We start from the raw sequence: 18,563 nt of genomic DNA on the forward strand, positions 1-18,563 counted from the left end.
ACTTACCTCAAAAGTCTCATATAATCACGTGTACGCGTCTTAAGATATTTAAGGTCAAAGGTCACGAAAATCAGTGTTTTTGCAAATATCTCGTTTCCCTTACGCTAAATGACTTTGAAGGTAGTTAGAGAAATTGTAGAACGGAAAATTCTCTTCAACTTTTGTCTGAAGTAATTTTATGTACGTTCAACCCTTTTTGAGATACAGCGCAAAGAGTAGGGGACCGCTTACCTGTATATACGATAATGCAAGGTCAGCCAGTAGAATACAATAAATAAATTAGTTATATAGTTAATTATTCACTTACTATTATTATTATTACTTAATACTATTACTATTGTTATTATTATTATTATCATTATTATTAAATTTTTATTATTATTTAATATACCATATTATAGATATTAATTATAAATAATATATTCTCTAAATAATACTTATTTTATTTTTACCAAACCATTATATCTATAAATATGGTATATGATTTTCGTGACCTTTGACCTTAAATATCTTAAGTCGCGTACACGTGATTATATGAGACTTTTGAGGTAAGTTTTATACCATCAAAATAAAGATGTATGCAAATTTTTAGTTTATTACCTTTTATTCCGAGGTTGCATCCTTATTTTGCCTTATTTTACTGAGTTAGACGTAGAAAATAAAAAAAGAAACATGAGCGGAGAAGATACGTCTAGGAAAACTATTCGTTAGGATAAGATTCACTTGCTTGTTAAAGTTCAGTGCTACTAATTGTTTATTTTGCAATAAACTTAAAAACCCTTCTTCCGAACATAAACCGAACAAGCTGTGACAGTATGAATTGTAGAGTTAGCTGGAAATTTGAAAAAAGCCGTACATTTTCGTTCAGGAAAAATCTTTTCTACGTTAGTACGGTTTGATTGAAGAACGTCAAGCATTCCTGTGAACGTCATTAGTATCTGTGAACACAATGACGAGAGAACCTTCGTAAAGGGAATAGCGAGGAGCAATTTCTTATTGATGACCCCATTCATTAAATGGAAGGATCTTTTCAAGGGAGTCAGATTGTGCCTGTAGTATTACGTACAGTTTAAGAGTAATTGTTTTGAGTAATATTGGAATAATATTAAAATATCGAGTAAAATAGAAATGCAGGTACGTGTAATTATATGTCACGCCACGTGAGACAGCTAGTGAGTGACATTCTACGAAGTTATTATAAAACTAGCAGTTACCCGCGGCTTCGCACGTAATTTCTTATTTTTTGCACCTATATGCGCACTTCTGGTTCGAGTTAATTATATTTCCGACGACAATGTTGAATTTGGCTTATTCCCATGACCAATAACATATATTAAAAATTGTATATTTATTGTTATTTGAATATATTGTTTAACTAAGTATTGAGATTTATTTTAAGTTATAAAGTTATTTTTTAAGAAATGGCATGGATTTATTTTAAGTTTTAGACCGTTTTATAAAAAAGTATAAAAGCATATCAGCATATCAGTATTTATAAGTATAATTTTTGTCTGATCGCACATTAAACATTTCATTACTAATGATGGAACCTCTAAACAGGCTTAGCCTCAGAGGCCCTAAATTACCTCAAATTATATACTGTATAATATTGATATTTAGTTGTAGAATTAGTGATGAATTGAAGTTTTTATTTACTTTCTTTTCTACAACTGTTAGATGATGTTTTATACATTAGTATTTATATAAATATATAATTTTATTCTTGAGATCAGACGTGGTTTCTAAGAAGTTATTGTTCGTAAAACAACTGCACATATATTTAAGAAAATAAAATATTATTATTATTTTAATTTACTCCAGTGTTAATATTTTTTGCTGCAAAGCTGCTTTTGCCTCTCTCTTGATCACTAAAATATGTATAAATACATAGTTCTAAGAAGCCTAATTTTGTCAAAAGGCGACTTAGATAGGTTTCATAACAGTACTTAAATGTATTGTAAAACTTAGACTACATTATATCTTATATCTTCACTTCTAGTAGTTACCCGCTTCTTTGCACGCAATTTAATAGGCGCTACACGTTTATGACTACTGTTGATTCGAGTGAATTGTATTTCCAACGCTAATTTTGAGTTTGCCTTGTTGCCTACATCAAGAAAATATTTCAAAAAGTAATTATTTTATAATTACGGCCATCGTAATTTACTTCGTTCTTAGTACGTTTGTTTTACTCCATAGTTGATGTTGTTTTCTTTTCCGATAAATAAAAATATATATATCACAGATCAGAAAAAGCCTACTTCTGTCAAAAGAGAACTAAGATGGGTTTTATATGTTTTTAAATTTATAGTAAAAGTTTGTTTAAATATTTTTGAAAATTTATAGCTGGAATTGGTACGTTAGTTTAAAAGAATATTCCAGCAAAAAGTACCTTAATTTTAACCTTGTATAAGTAGACATAAAACCACATATTACTATAAAAATTTACATTATCATACATTCATATCAAATTGGGATTATATAGTCGGCCATTTTGAAATAGTCTTTAGGGTTTTTGCTATGGACCGATTTGGCTGATGTAGGATAAGTTATTCAGCAAATTTCCTTACAGGAAAACACCACAAACGCTTCTATTTTAAGGTTTCTATGTTTATCCATAGTTTACCTGTACTAAAGTAATAACTGATCAAGCAATTTTAGTAACTACTTTAGATGAAAATTAACGCAATATAATGGTACTATAGGTAAACCGCTTATATACACTGGCGCTTATAGACACAATTTTAGTTTACGCAGGGTGGGGTAAATACCTCTCCTCCGCTGTGATGCCGCCCTCTCCCTCCTACCACTGCTCGGCACTCGCCCGCTTGCTCTATTCCCTGACCTGACCACTGTCACTTAGCGGTTAATCTCACACAAAAACGCAAGCTCCCTGGATACGTATATAGCTACATTAGTCTGTTTAGTTAACATTTTACGTTTGTACAGGCCTACACACACAAATACAATATACTTATGGAATAGGTAAGTAGCTGCAAGGTACACAAAATGGCGTGTGCGACACACGATTCCCACAGCTGATAAAACAGAGACGAGGAGATGCGAGTTCCACTCCCCACCACTGGAGGGGGCCCCTCCTGCTTGTGGCTGCCCAGATATTTGCTTCTGCGCAGGTTTCTTTGCGAGCGGTTTATCTATAGGTAGTCTAAGAATTATAGTTGGAAATGAAGCATTTTAAAAAGTGGTACACAGATGTCACTTTTAAATTCATGAATTCCACAGTCAGTATTTTGATACATAATATCCCTTCTGGTTTCCGAATAGAATAGGTCTTAAATTAATTACCATTAAACACCACTCTTAATTTTTAGTTCAAATTTGAGACCCCGATTAGTAAGACACATAAAAAGGACTCATCAGAATCAATATTGATGGTACATCATACTGGAATAAATTAATATTCGATAAATATCCTAAAAAGTCAATCTTGAACCCCGCTAAAACGAAGGTTTCATAATAGAAGTTTTGGACAGTAATAGATACACATCACTTGAACATTCCATCTATTAGACGCTTATCCTCTTGTAGGCTAATAGCCTCTCATGAAGATCAAGAGCTCCTCTGTGTTGCGAGTGCACAGACTACTCAATGTTGCGAATACAAGTATCCTTCAGTGTTCCAATTACTTGGTGCTCGGCCTAAACTTAGTTGCTTTGTGTAGGCTGAAGTGGTCACAAAAAACGGCGTGTGATAGTTTGTGTCTGTGTTCACGACGCAAACATTTCATGAAGTTTACCTATCCATGAAATTTGGAACAATGATTGTTTAGGTATCTAATTATTCCAATGCAGAACTGCTCTTAAAGGCGGGAATACATGAAGATGTGATGAGATTGGTTAATATACATCCATATATATATATATATATATAAAATAAAAAAATAAAAATAAAATTCGGTTATTGTCATTTATACAAATTTCACTAATGTAAATAAAAGTAGTTTGACAGATATTTGGTCTTCCGATCATATGTTTGTTTGGTTATTTAAACGCATATGTGACAGAAACGGCCAAATACAAAATGATTGAATCGTAAAAAGTAAGCGCTCTACGGTGTAATGGTAGCACATTCACCCGGCAAGTGAGAGATCCGGGTTCGAGTCCTTGCGGAGCAAGTACTTTTTGTGATTTGTTTATTGAAAAAATTGTATATATTTACTACAGTGAAAAAAAGAATGTATTCCCATTTATTCCATAATAAATGTGTACTACTATAAGAATCCCTACTACAATGAGTTGATCTTATAAACGACAAGTATTCATCAGCTTACTACTAAGGAATTATAAATAAAACTATGAGCTAATTTATATCATGTGCATGGGCGTAACTTTTACTCATCGATTATTAAACATTGATTTGGTTTTTGTAGATCTAAATTTAATATAATAATCGGCTTTAATTGATCGACCTTGCATTTTGCTCCATTTGAACAATGTTAAACTTTAAATACTTTTACGTCAATGATGGTGAACTATTTTAAAGATATGACAATTTTATATGCATTCAGCTTGTTCCAGAGATATCGTGACTCTCGAGCTTCGATAACGCTCAAGCAACAAGCGTGGTCAGCCAGGGCTTGGCTAACTTTAGTATCTCTTAATGTTTATATACAGTTACTTTCGGCAATTACTACTCAGCCAAAATCATAGTATCAGAATGGCCATGAGTATGTTCGTCTGTATTACTGACAGATAAAGAGCTATGGAGAATATCTAATTAGTTTATTTTAAACACGAAATATCTAGTAACTATTTTAAAGATAAAAGGTCGGATAAAGTCGCCCTAATATTCCCGCCAAGGGACGACCTAATGATCCGTAACCACAGATCGGCGACAGGAGCAATTCAAGCCGAGACAATTCTTATACTGGGAACTTGTCGGTAATTTACAGCTCACTGAGCTGGAAACATTATCACATCTGACACTGCGATTACCCCTTGAGTTTTTCATCTTCAGTCTCTTCTTTGTCTGGCTCAGCTGAAGTTTTCCCATTTTGTTGTTTCCTCTTAACTCGGTATAAAATCTCTGTTTTATGTATTGTGTGGCTTTATACAGCTTCGACTGAAATCTAATCTTTTTTGACGATAACATTGGTCGTAACTTTAATTCCGAGATAAAGTAATTCCGCTTTTATTATTCGGTTCAATTCAAACGTAGTGACTCAGGTTTGTTTTAAAACAACTTAAGAGATTTTTTCTTAATAAACTTCAAAACAACATCAAAATTAATTGAGTTCCTCCTTACACTAAGAAGGAACTACAAAACAATTTTAAAATACGTCTTAGTTTCTTATAAAAAAATATCACCCAACGGACAAATCCACATTGAAAAAGTGCATTAATAAATTAAATTATATATGTTTCCCTCATCTATATATAAATAAATATATATATATATATATATATATATATATATATATATATATATATATATATATATGAATGTTTGTATTTATGTCCTTTATAGAATCGTAAACTATTTGACCGATCATTATAAACATTTGTATGTATATGTATTTTTCCATGGAGAAGGTTTATATGCTATGCCCATTGATGTAAATAGCCACCAAGCGGCGCTGCAAATGGTCAAAGTTCTCAAAGTGCCTGCACATTAGAAACTGCAATTACGAGACAGTTACGTATATTACATAGCCAAACACTATTTGAAGGCACTAAATTTTGATGTATATTTGTCTTTAAAATAAATTTCTCGTTGAACTTAAAGCCTTGAGTGTTAGACTACTTTCGAATAAAGTGTATAATGGATATAAACGTACACCTTTGACAGATTTTCTTGATAGTGGCAACAAGTCAAACTCTATATCGACGTTGGAAATATAATTCACTTTAACCAGAAGTGCTTATGCACAAGAAAAGTTTATGAAGAGCGTGCGAAGTCGCGGGAAACAGCTAGTAAAATATAAAATGTACATCCTTGGGCATTACAAACTTTTTATAGTAAATACTCTAGGCTATTTAATTTCCTTGGTAATATTTTATTTGAGATTTGCGTAGTAAAGTAGATCGCGCCCCTCTCTCCCACAAATTGTAGACCATTGGGGGGAGGAAGGAGAATAACAAAGTGTTATATGACCACTGTGGTGCATTTAACAATATCCAAGTATATAATACTCAAGCCCTTTTGGGTTCCAGAGTAACAAAGCGCGTCGTGAATGTAAACTCTTCCCTAGAACGTAACCAGACAATGTGTAAATGTGTCGAGTATTATTAGTGTTGCAACGTATTTTCTGTGTTACAGCGTCGAAAGTTATTCAATTTATAAAGTTCTGTTTCATAACGTCGAATTGAAATAGCGTGAAAAAGTCAAACTAACCGTATTGTAGCGTCGGATAGTGTCGAACCGGATTAGTGTAGAAAAGTACAGTCTGGATAGACAACAACAGAACCAGGCGCATCAAACAGAGGTTATACATATCTGCTAGTTAAGTCTCACGCGATGTAATTTATCGTTATTTTATAACATACGCTAGGTATATTTGTCAATTTTTTTAAAAACTCGGATGTTTTCGGTAAGTATTTTTCTAGTTATGGCGTTATTCTCTACCTTCATGGTACGTTTTTGCATATAAAATTAATCTTCTTTTTAAAACACTTGAGAAATAGGGTAATTACTGGAAAAATCAATAAGGAATGTCAGGTGCAGACTTTTCCATAAGGTATAAGGGGTTTGGGTACTAAATGATTACATAATCAATAATTTAAAATAATAAATACAAATGTCAAATTATATAAAAGTTCAAAAAGTGTTGGACGCGTAAGATTAATTTGTTTATTTACAACTAATGGTCAATAGGACTATTAAAAACCATTTTTATACATGGGAATTTAAATAGTACTACATACACTACATTGCGTTAAATCTTATGGAGTTCCAAAACGAAACAATATACTTTTGGTAACTGTGGTGTAGATTTAAGCTACTATGGTCAATGGCATTACTTTCTAAAAGTGTTTAGTATTAACAAACTCTGTAATTTCAAATCAATGTTTGCATCCGAGCTATATTTTGATTTATGCTAGTTTACTTTTGTTATGTGAGAAATCAATTTTTATAATTATTGAACCTATTTTAGTGAACTGTATAGGTGTGGTGATAAAACAACTACTCTATACAATATATTTGTATTATTTTGTCATTTATTTATTTGTTGATGTTTGTAATATAAACTATTATTAGTTTGAGAATAGTACAAACAAATATAATGAACTAATTATATCTGATCTGATTCATTTGATATTATTATTTCGCTTTACTGAATAAAAAGAAAGCATGTTGCAAAAGCTTACCACTATTAAATTTAAAAACAATTTTATTCCTTATGTCTAAATATGCCTCGTAACAGGGACAAAACAAAGCGGTTACGAGAATGGACAAAGAGACAATTACAGGAAACGAGAGGCTGAAAAGTTGCTCATATTTATGAACCCTTGCTCTAGTGACAGGGTACAAACATATCTGATACGAGACTGGTCAGAGAGAAAATTACAGGAAACGAGAGGCTGAAAATTTGCTCATATTTATAAACTCTTGCTTTAGTGACAGGGCCAAAACATATCGGATATGAGACTGGTCAGAGATACGCTTACAGGAAGTGAGAGGCTGAAAAGTTGCTCATATTTATAAACTCTTGCTCTAGTGACAGGGCCAAAACATATCGGATACGAGACTGGTCAGAGATACGCTTACAGGAAGTGAGAGGCTGAAAAGTTGCTCATATTTATGAACCCTTGCTCTAGTGACAGGGCCAAAACATATCGGATACGAGACTGGTCAGAGATACGCTTACAGGAAGTGAGAGGCTGAAAAGTTGCTCATATTTATGAACCCTTGCTCTAGTGACAGGGCCAAAACATATCGGATACGAGACTGGTCAGAGATACGCTTACAGGAAGTGAGAGGCTGAAAAGTTGCTCATATTTATAAACCCTTGCTCTAGTGACAGGGCCAAAACATATCGGATACGAGACTGGTCAGAGAGAAAATTACAGGAAACGAGAGGCTGAAAATTTGCTCATATTTATAAACTCTTGCTTTAGTGACAGGGCCAAAACATATCGGATACGAGACTGGTCAGAGAGACAATTACAGGAAACGAGAGGCTGAAAATTTGCTCATATTTTATAAACTCTTGCTTTAGTGACAGGGCCAAAACATATCGGATACGAGACTGGTCAGAGAGACAAATTACATTGAACGAGAGGCTGAAAATTTGCTCATATTTATAAACTCTTGCTTTAGTGACAGGGCCAAAACATATCGGATACGAGACTGGTCAGAGAGACAATTACAGGAAACGAGAGGCTGAAAAGTTACTCATATTTATAAACTCTTGTTCTAGTGACAGGGCCGAAACATATCGGATACAAGACTGGTCAGAGAGACAATTACAGGAAATAAAAGGCTGAAAAGCTAGTCATATTTTTTAGCCTTTCTCTAGTGACAGGGTACAAACATATCTGATACGAGACCGGTCAGAGAGACAAATACAGGAAACGGGAGGCTGAAAAGTTACTCGAAAAGTTTTTATGCGTCGACATGTAAAAGGGCATCATCCATCTTGAAAACTGTAACTTATTGACAGTGGGGAAGATTGGAAAATCTGTGTGATGTAAGAGTACAACAACTGTATGTTAAAATATCTTGTGGTGGATCGAGTATAAAATTATATTCTTGGCACTTGCCTTGCTGTTCAGTGTTACTTGTTTGTAGGAATAAAAATAAAATGGTTAAGTTTGAGTTCAAACTATACGAATACGATTTGGTACGAAGAAATTCTATTAAGGTTCCTTTTGAAATTGAATTTAACTCATAACTGAAATAAAAATTGATGCAATAAATTTATTACATTTAACCCTAAATTACAACGAGTTAAATAGGTGTTACTAAAGAGGAAAATTTTACGTACATTTAATGACATTAGAGCAACATTTTTTCATTTAAAATTGTCATCTTGATGTAAAAAAGTGTGTGACTTGCATCCCCACTAGACTCATGCTAACACCTGCAAAATTAAATACGCTAAGGGCTAAGGTTACACTATTTGCGGCCCCAGAGTTTACTTTCGACGCTAATCCAATCCTGCATTTTTACGCTATTCCGATTAAATAAGATTCTCATTCGACGCTATAAGACAACAGTTTTTATTGTAAATACCTTTCGAAGGTAAAGCACAGAAAGTACGTTACAATATAACCGAATTTCGGACATTTGCCATTGTTATGGTTACAAAAGGATAACGTTTAAATGATTGGAATCCATCCCATCTGACAAAGAGGATAAATTCTATTCCTCGAAACGTTGTGTGATACGTTTTGTAACCATAACGATGGAAAATGTCCGAAATCCTATTATTCTTTCAAACCTTCCGTCGTCAACAACAAACTTTAAACCAAGAAATACGTTAGTCACTAATCCAAATCGACACTATACTATCGTCCCCAGCCACCCACACACAATTTTCAGGGTTGAAGGTATTATTGCTTAGGTGTCACGATCGGTAGATATATGGTGTGGAAAATTCTGAAATATCGTTATTTATAAAGATATAAAAATGATAACATTTTTGTATGACAGCTTCTGTTATTGCACTTAAAGTTTCTCTGTTATAAATATTAAAGATGATGACTTTATGTGATACCCGGATTGTGCGTCTAAATTGTTCCTCCCACGACAGGTTCCACAGAATGCCCATAGGGTCCAATTACTCACACACTGACAGGTTAGAAACCTCCACAACTCTCTCTCTCTCTCTCTCTCTCTCTCTCTCTCTCTCTTCTCTCTCTCTCTCTCTCTCTCTCTCTCTCCCTCTCTCTCTTTCCACGTTTTTATACTGCGCATTTTCTACCGATAGGAGTATTATTAGTATTGCACAAACCAATCTTTTAGTACAGTTCTGAAGTTGAAGGCAAGACCGTATTTACCATAAAATGTTTTAGTAAAACAGAGACGGTCCCCTTATTCATAACAGTAAATTTGATATCGTGTAAGTTAAGTCCATGGTACAATCTATATACATAAAAATTAATGTTTGTCTGTATGTACTTTATAGAATCGTAAAGTATTGGATCGATGATTATAAAACATGTGTAGGTATATGTATTTTTTCACGGAGAAGGTTTATATGATATCCCCATTTATGTAACGCACCACCAGGCGGCGCTGCAAAAGATCAAAATTCTAAAGCGCCTGTACATTATAAACTGCAATTACGAGACGGTTATGCATATTAAATAGCCAAACGCTATTTGAAGGCGCTAAGGATGATGTCTTTAAAATAAATAAAATTCTTTGGTTGAACTTAAAGCTTGAGTGATACACCACTTTTGAATAAAGTACATGTACGTGCACAATGGCTACAAACATACACTCTTGACAGATTTTCTTGATCGTGACAACAAGGTAAACTCTACATCGGCGTTGGAAATATAATTCACTTGAACCAGAAGTGCTCATATATAGGCAAAACTTACGAAAAGCAAGCGAAGCCGCGGAAAGCAGATAGTATAAACATAAATTTTACTTTTAATTATTCTTATTTCCTGAGATTTATTAGTATTACTTTTGTGGTTTCATTGCTTATGTGATTTTTTCCAAATTCAATGCTGCTAGGCTTTCGTTGCTGGACTACAAGTAAGGTGCAAGACCAATCAGAAAAGTTAAAACTTCTAAAATCAAACTAATGAAAATCAAATATTATTTATCTACACCGAGGAAAATGAATAATACGAATTGTAAGTTCTGAATAAGCTAATGCTTAATTTATTAGTTTACAACACTCTTGAAACTTGTATATTGTTTTTATCTCATCAGCAAACTCGTAAATAACTGCAAGATGACCGTTGATTTCAATAGTTATATTACAATTGTGTAGTTTACATGCTAATCTGCTCGCGTGCATAATTTGTGTTTGGGTCTTGCTGCTTGCTCACATCTGAACTGATCTATTGTCCATACAGTAAATACTCGAGTTGCGACCAAATCAGAAGTGAGTGTTTGTTAGTATTCCCTAGAGGAGTGCAGCACGTGACCGGAAGCTACTTACGTCTTGCTGCTTGCTCACATCTGAACTGATCTATTATCCATACAGTAAATACTCGAGTTGCGACCAAATCAGAAGTGAGTGTTTTTTTAGTATTCCCTAGAGGAGTGCAGCACGTGACCGGAAGCTACTTACGTCTTGCTGCTTGCTCACATCTGAACTGATCTATTATCCATACAGTAAATACTCGAGTTGCGACCAAATCAGAAGTGAGTGTTTTTTTAGTATTCCCTAGAGGAGTGCAGCACGTGACCGGAAGCTACTTACGTCTTGCTGCTTGCTCACATCTGAACTGATCTATTATCCATACAGTAAATACTCGAGTTGCGACCAAATCAGAAGTGAGTGTTTGTTAGTATTCCCTAGAGGAGTGCAGCACGTGACCGGAAGCTACTTACGTCTTGCTGCTTGCTCACATCTGAACTGATCTATTATCCATACAGTAAATACTCGAGTTGCGACCAAATCAGAAGTGAGTGTTTTGTTAGTATTCCCTAGAGGAGTGCAGCACGTGACCGGAAGCTACTTACGTCTTGCTGCTTGCTCACATCTGAACTGATCTATTATCCATACAGTAAATACTCGAGTTGCGACCAAATCAGAAGTGAGTGTTTGTTAGTATTCCCTAGAGGAGTGCAGCACGTGACCGGAAGCTACTTACGTCTTGCTGCTTGCTCACATCTGAACTGATCTATTATCCATACAGTAAATACTCGAGTTGCGACCAAATCAGAAGTGAGTGTTTGTTAGTATTCCCTAGAGGAGTGCAGCACGTGACCGGAAGCTACTTACGTCTTGCTGCTTGCTCACATCTGAACTGATCTATTATCCATACAGTAAATACTCGAGTTGCGACCAAATCAGAAGTGAGTGTTTGTTAGTATTCCCTAGAGGAGTGCAGCACGTGACCGGAAGCTACTTACGTCTTGCTGCTTGCTCACATCTGAACTGATCTATTATCCATACAGTAAATACTCGAGTTGCGACCAAATCAGAAGTGAGTGTTTGTTAGTATTCCCTAGAGGAGTGCAGCACGTGACCGGAAGCTACTTACGTCTTGCTGCTTGCTCACATCTGAACTGATCTATTATCCATACAGTAAATACTCGAGTTGCGACCAAATCAGAAGTGAGTGTTTGTTAGTATTCCCTAGAGGAGTGCAGCACGTGACCGGAAGCTACTTACGTCTTGCTGCTTGCTCACATCTGAACTGATCTATTATCCATACAGTAAATACTCGAGTTGCGACCAAATCAGAAGTGAGTGTTTTGTTAGTATTCCCTAGAGGAGTGCAGCACGTGACCGGAAGCTACTTACGTCTTGCTGCTTGCTCACATCTGAACTGATCTATTATCCATACAGTAAATACTCGAGTTGCGACCAAATCAGAAGTGAGTGTTTGTTAGTATTCCCTAGAGGAGTGCAGCACGTGACCGGAAGCTACTTACGTCTTGCTGCTTGCTCACATCTGAACTGATCTATTATCCATACAGTAAATACTCGAGTTGCGACCAAATCAGAAGTGAGTGTTTGTTAGTATTCCCTAGAGGAGTGCAGCACGTGACCGGAAGCTACTTACGTCTTGCTGCTTGCTCACATCTGAACTGATCTATTATCCATACAGTAAATACTCGAGTTGCGACCAAATCAGAAGTGAGTGTTTGTTAGTATTCCCTAGAGGAGTGCAGCACGTGACCGGAAGCTACTTACGTCTTGCTGCTTGCTCACATCTGAACTGATCTATTATCCATACAGTAAATACTCGAGTTGCGACCAAATCAGAAGTGAGTGTTTGTTAGTATTCCCTAGAGGAGTGCAGCACGTGACCGGAAACTACTTACGTCTTGCTGCTTGCTCACATCTGAACTGATATATTATCCATACAGTAAATACTCGAGTTGCGACCAAATCAGAAGTGAGTGTTTGTTAGTATTCCCTAGAGGAGTGCAGCACGTGACCGGAAGCTACTTACGTCTTGCTGCTTGCTCACATCTGAACTGATCTATTATCCATACAGTAAATACTCGAGTTGCGACCAAATCAGAAGTGAGTGTTTGTTAGTATTCCCTAGAGGAGTGCAGCACGTGACCGGAAGCTACTTACGTCTTGCTGCTTGCTCACATCTGAACTGATCTATTATCCATACAGTAAATACTCGAGTTGCGACCAAATCAGAAGTGAGTGTTTGTTAGTATTCCCTAGAGGAGTGCAGCACGTGACCGGAAGCTACTTACGTCTTGCTGCTTGCTCACATCTGAACTGATCTATTATACATACAGTAAATACTCGAGTTGCGACCAAATCAGAAGTGAGTGTTTGTTAGTATTCCCTAGAGGAGTGCAGCACGTGACCGGAAGCTACTTACGTCTTGCTGCTTGCTCACATCTGAACTGATATATTATCCATACAGTAAATACTCGAGTTGCGACCAAATCAGAAGTGAGTGTTTGTTAGTATTCCCTAGAGGAGTGCAGCACGTGACCGGAAGCTACTTACGTCTTGCTGCTTGCTCACATCTGAACTGATCTATTATACATACAGTAAATACTCGAGTTGCGACCAAATCAGAAGTGAGTGTTTGTTAGTATTCCCTAGAGGAGTGCAGCACGTGACCGGAAGCTACTTACGTCTTGCTGCTTGCTCACATCTGAACTGATCTATTATCCATACAGTAAATACTCGAGTTGCGACCAAAACAGAAGTGAGTGTTTGTTAGTATTCCCTAGAGGAGTGCAGCACGTGACCGGAAACTACTTACGTCTTGCTGCTTGCTCACATCTGAACTGATGTATTATCCATACAGTAAATACTCGAGTTGCGACCAAATCAGAAGTGAGTGTTTGTTAGTATTCCCTAGAGGAGTGCAGCACGTGACCGGAAACTACTTACGTCTTGCTGCTTGCTCACATCTGAACTGATCTATTATCCATACAGTAAATACTCGAGTTGCGACCAAATCAGAAGTGAGTGTTTGTTAGTATTCCCTAGAGGAGTGCAGCACGTGACCGGAAACTACTTACGTCTTGCTGCTTGCTCACATCTGAACTGATCTATTATCCATACAGTAAATACAAGAGTTGCGACCAAATCAGAAGTGAGTGTTTGTTAGTATTCCCTAGAGGAGTGCAGCACGTGACCGGAAACTACTTACGTCTTGCTGCTTGCTCACATCTGAACTGATCTATTATCCATACAGTAAATACTCGAGTTGCGACCAAATCAGAAGTGAGTGTTTGTTAGTATTCCCTAGAGGAGTGCAGCACGTGACCGGAAACTACTTACGTCTTGCTGCTTGCTCACATCTGAACTGATCTATTATCCATACAGTAAATACTCGAGTTGCGACCAAATCAGAAGTGAGTGTTTGTTAGTATTCCCTAGAGGAGTGCAGCACGTGACCGGAAACTACTTACGTCTTGCTGCTTGCTCACATCTGAACTGATCTATTATCCATACAGTAAATACTCGAGTTGCGACCAAAACAGAAGTGAGTGTTTGTTAGTATTCCCTAGAGGAGTGCAGCACGTGACCGGAAACTACTTACGTCTTGCTGCTTGCTCACATCTGAACTGATCTATTATCCATACAGTAAATACTCGAGTTGCGACCAAACCAGAAGTGAGTGTTTGTTAGTATTCCCTAGAGGAGTGCAGCACGTGACCGGAAACTACTTACGTCTTGCTGCTTGCTCACATCTGAACTGATCTATTATCCATACAGTAAATACAAGAGTTTCGACCAAATCAGAAGTGAGTGTTTGTTAGTATTCCCTAGAGGAGTGCAGCACGTGACCGGAAACTACTTACGTCTTGCTGCTTGCTCACATCTGAACTGATCTATTATCCATACAGTAAATACTCGAGTTGCGACCAAATCAGAAGTGAGTGTTTGTTAGTATTCCCTAGAGGAGTGCAGCACGTGACCGGAAACTACTTACGTCTTGCTGCTTGCTCACATCTGAACTGATCTATTATCCATACAGTAAATACTCGAGTTGCGACCAAACCAGAAGTGAGTGTTTGTTAGTATTCCCTAGAGGAGTGCAGCACGTGACCGGAAACTACTTACGTCTTGCTGCTTGCTCACATCTGAACTGATGTATTATACATACAGTAAATACTCGAGTTGCGTAAAATACGTAAAATAAACTATTGGTCAAAATGACATATTGTCCATATGCTATGTTGCTAACTAAGCAGGTTTTAAACTAAACTAGTACGGAGTTAAAAAAAAGCATACGCTGTGTACAGCAAACCTTTTTTTGTTTACGATTTTTGAATTTTTATCACTCTAAACACGATATGACTAGAGATTGTAATCAAGCAATAATGGTCGTTAATGATTCGCTTAAAAGTAAGATCAGGAAACAAAGAAGCAATTACCAATATAGGTTATCAGTTAATAACTTACCCTTCATTAAAACTTGGTCTCTCGATTCCACGAAAAGACTGTTTGTTCTTTTACAACCCAAATTTGCTCTCGACTTCGACTGTCACAGTGTCCTGTCCTGTTTTCAGGGCATTCAACAAAAACAACGTCAGCCTTTAAAGGGACAATAAGCCGTTAGTTAGTGGTCATTGTTACTCCCACCATTGGTTTTGTAAAAGCAGTTATTTCTGTTATCCTTACAATCATATGCATTAATTATATAATTTCATTACTTTTATTCATATAAATTGTCAATAAATAGTTGTGTACATGTTTAACACATGTACACAACTATTATATATGTAGTTTCTTGTCACTGATGTGGCGGGAGCGATTTTCCGAACGTATAAGATAGTGAGTCACGCTCTCAGTTTTGATGGAATATTCAATAAAACAGATGCTACGAACGATGCAAAATTAATGTCTCCAACAGCCGTTCATGTATTAAATTGCGACAAAACCTCAAGCTCCAAGGTCATGCAGCGTTTATATGTTTTACACGTTCATAGTTCAATTTCAAATATATTGATAGACAGTAGACATGCATACTGAGAAAGCCTCACGCAATATAGTTAAATATTTGACTTTCACACACTGAATACAACGACAGAAAAGTCAAATTTTTTCAGAAAAATAATTATTGATTCTGATCTGAAATACTTTATAAAGTAACAGCTCTTACCTGCAGTTGATACAATAAAAACACTGAATATCTTTAAAGATAATAAAGTGATTCTTAACACTAATATTAAGAACCTATTGCAACCATGTATAAAGAATTAAAATATATTAAAATTAATCAATTGCAGAACAAGTGGAGCGCGCTCAGAATTGTTATTGCAGATTTAAAATAGTCTTATCAGAAGTAGGTTATTTATGAATGCAATTTTATGGACACATAAAGATAAATGATACCAAATCAGGCCTTAAGATTTACACTTGGGCCATTTAGATCTACCCTCATTATAGCTTTTCATGCAGGAGCAATACTGCCTTTAAGTCTAAGAAGATATAAGTTAAATGTAAGATTTAACTCAAAGTAAATATCCTACTTATTTCAGTTTTATGTACTTAAACTCGACACATATAAATATGCATTATTGCGGGAAGATAAAGATTCTGCTACTGATCTGGTGGACTGCTGCGGATCTTCAATAGATTATGCAACAAATAAATTGTTTGTCTTCGCCTAAAAGAGGCCGATCTGAGCGTGTAGCATCTGAAATGGATACAGACACACGAAGTTATCTACTAAAGTTCAGGTCTAACAGAATGTTCAACTAAACCACCTTTCTGCCTCATGATAGTTTTAATTCAAAGCCCCGAAAATAAATATAATTTCTACTTTATCGTCGTGACTTCGGCAGCAGTAATAATTTGAGAATATTATTTAAAAGGAGGAATGACAAAGCTATACATTATATATAACTGTAATAATATTAAAACCCACATACATTTCTCAAAACACTTCTAAGAAGCCCTCTCTAATACTTTACCTGGGGACCAACGGGTTAAAGGTGACTTCCGAACCACCACCAATGGCCGGGCAGGCGAGGTGCTTGCAAGGACAGGATCGCTCAGCGGTCACCCAACCAAGTAGCAGCTACGCACGAAGATAACAGTTACACGCTCGAGCTCAGTTTAATGACTGACAGTGTGTCTTGAATTGAAAGCTAAAGAGATAGCTTAATTTATTCATGGAATTTCACTAGCAAAATGAACAGTGTCCAGTTGTAGTGACAATCCAGAAATCTTCTCTTGACACTGCGTGTGTATGTGGCAGACCTTCAACTGAATACGAGTTTGATGAAGAACCGGACGGAGACGTTGTGCCAGTCCAACCAAGCAGCTACACAAAAACTAGTCAGAATTGCTGCCAAACCCGGCTTGGAGTAAGATAATTCCGGTCCAACGATTTTGGCGTTACACCAGCAACTGATATTGAAAAAAGAGAAGTTTGACAAAGACCCTCCGAGTGCCAATAGCTTTGAAACAATGGCGCGGAAAGATTAGATTGGAAAGAAGGGTCTTTGTGTAAAAGACGTTAGTTATCATTTACAGCTGTTCCCTTAGCAAATTAACCACTCAAGTGGAATTGTTCAGATACATTTTACTATTTCATGCTTACCTTACTAGTATCATAAATTTTAAAGTTTATATACAAATGGAGTTATGTATAGTATGTACTTCAATACGAAAAATACAATGAATTGTAATTTTGTATGAACTTAGTTTAATTAATGTAATAGCATGTAAACTCAACCGCCTTTCAAGTTATAGAGCTGATATTCAAATAACCCATGTAAATCTACTACTTTATAGTAAGTTATTGTTTTGGGGCTCATCTTTGCTGCTTCATTTGAAACGTCTTTGAATCTTCTCAATTTATATTTATTATTTTGGATAATAAAGAAAGGATGAAAGTCACCACTGTGAATTACAAAATTAAGTAAGTTAAAAAGACACATAATCTCCCGTCTTTATACCGAACAATTTAGAAAGATGAAAACAGTTTAAATATTTATTTAAGACATAAATCAATCATATAGGCCTACTATTGATTTAAAATAACTATTTATGTACGAAATTTACATGGTCATCGCAGCTGCACGTGTGATTTCTTTGAATTTAGCCATTTGAGCGATCTGAAATCATCCTTACTTTATCTCCCCTGCTTCAAGGTCAGTGCCCTATCCTTCTCGTCTCCTCTCCAGCACATAACTTCACCTCACCTCTCCAGCACATAACTTCACCTCACTTCCCCTATACATAACTTCTCCTCACCTCTCCAGCACATAACTTCACCTCCCCTCTCCAGCACATAACTTCTCCTCACCTCCCCAGCACATAACTTCGCCTCACCTCTCCAGCACATAACTTCACCTCACCTCTCCAACACATAACTTCACTTCACCTCTCCAGCACATTACTTCACCTCACCTCTCCAGCACTTCACATCTTCACCATATAACTTCACCTTACTTCCCAGTACATGACTCGTCCTCACTAAGTCGATGTTACCCATCACTGCCTTTACTATTTGTCAAGATGAATG

Source organism: Homalodisca vitripennis, chromosome 2 (genome assembly GCF_021130785.1).
Source record: "Homalodisca vitripennis isolate AUS2020 chromosome 2, UT_GWSS_2.1, whole genome shotgun sequence".
NCBI lineage: Eukaryota > Metazoa > Arthropoda > Insecta > Hemiptera > Cicadellidae > Homalodisca > Homalodisca vitripennis.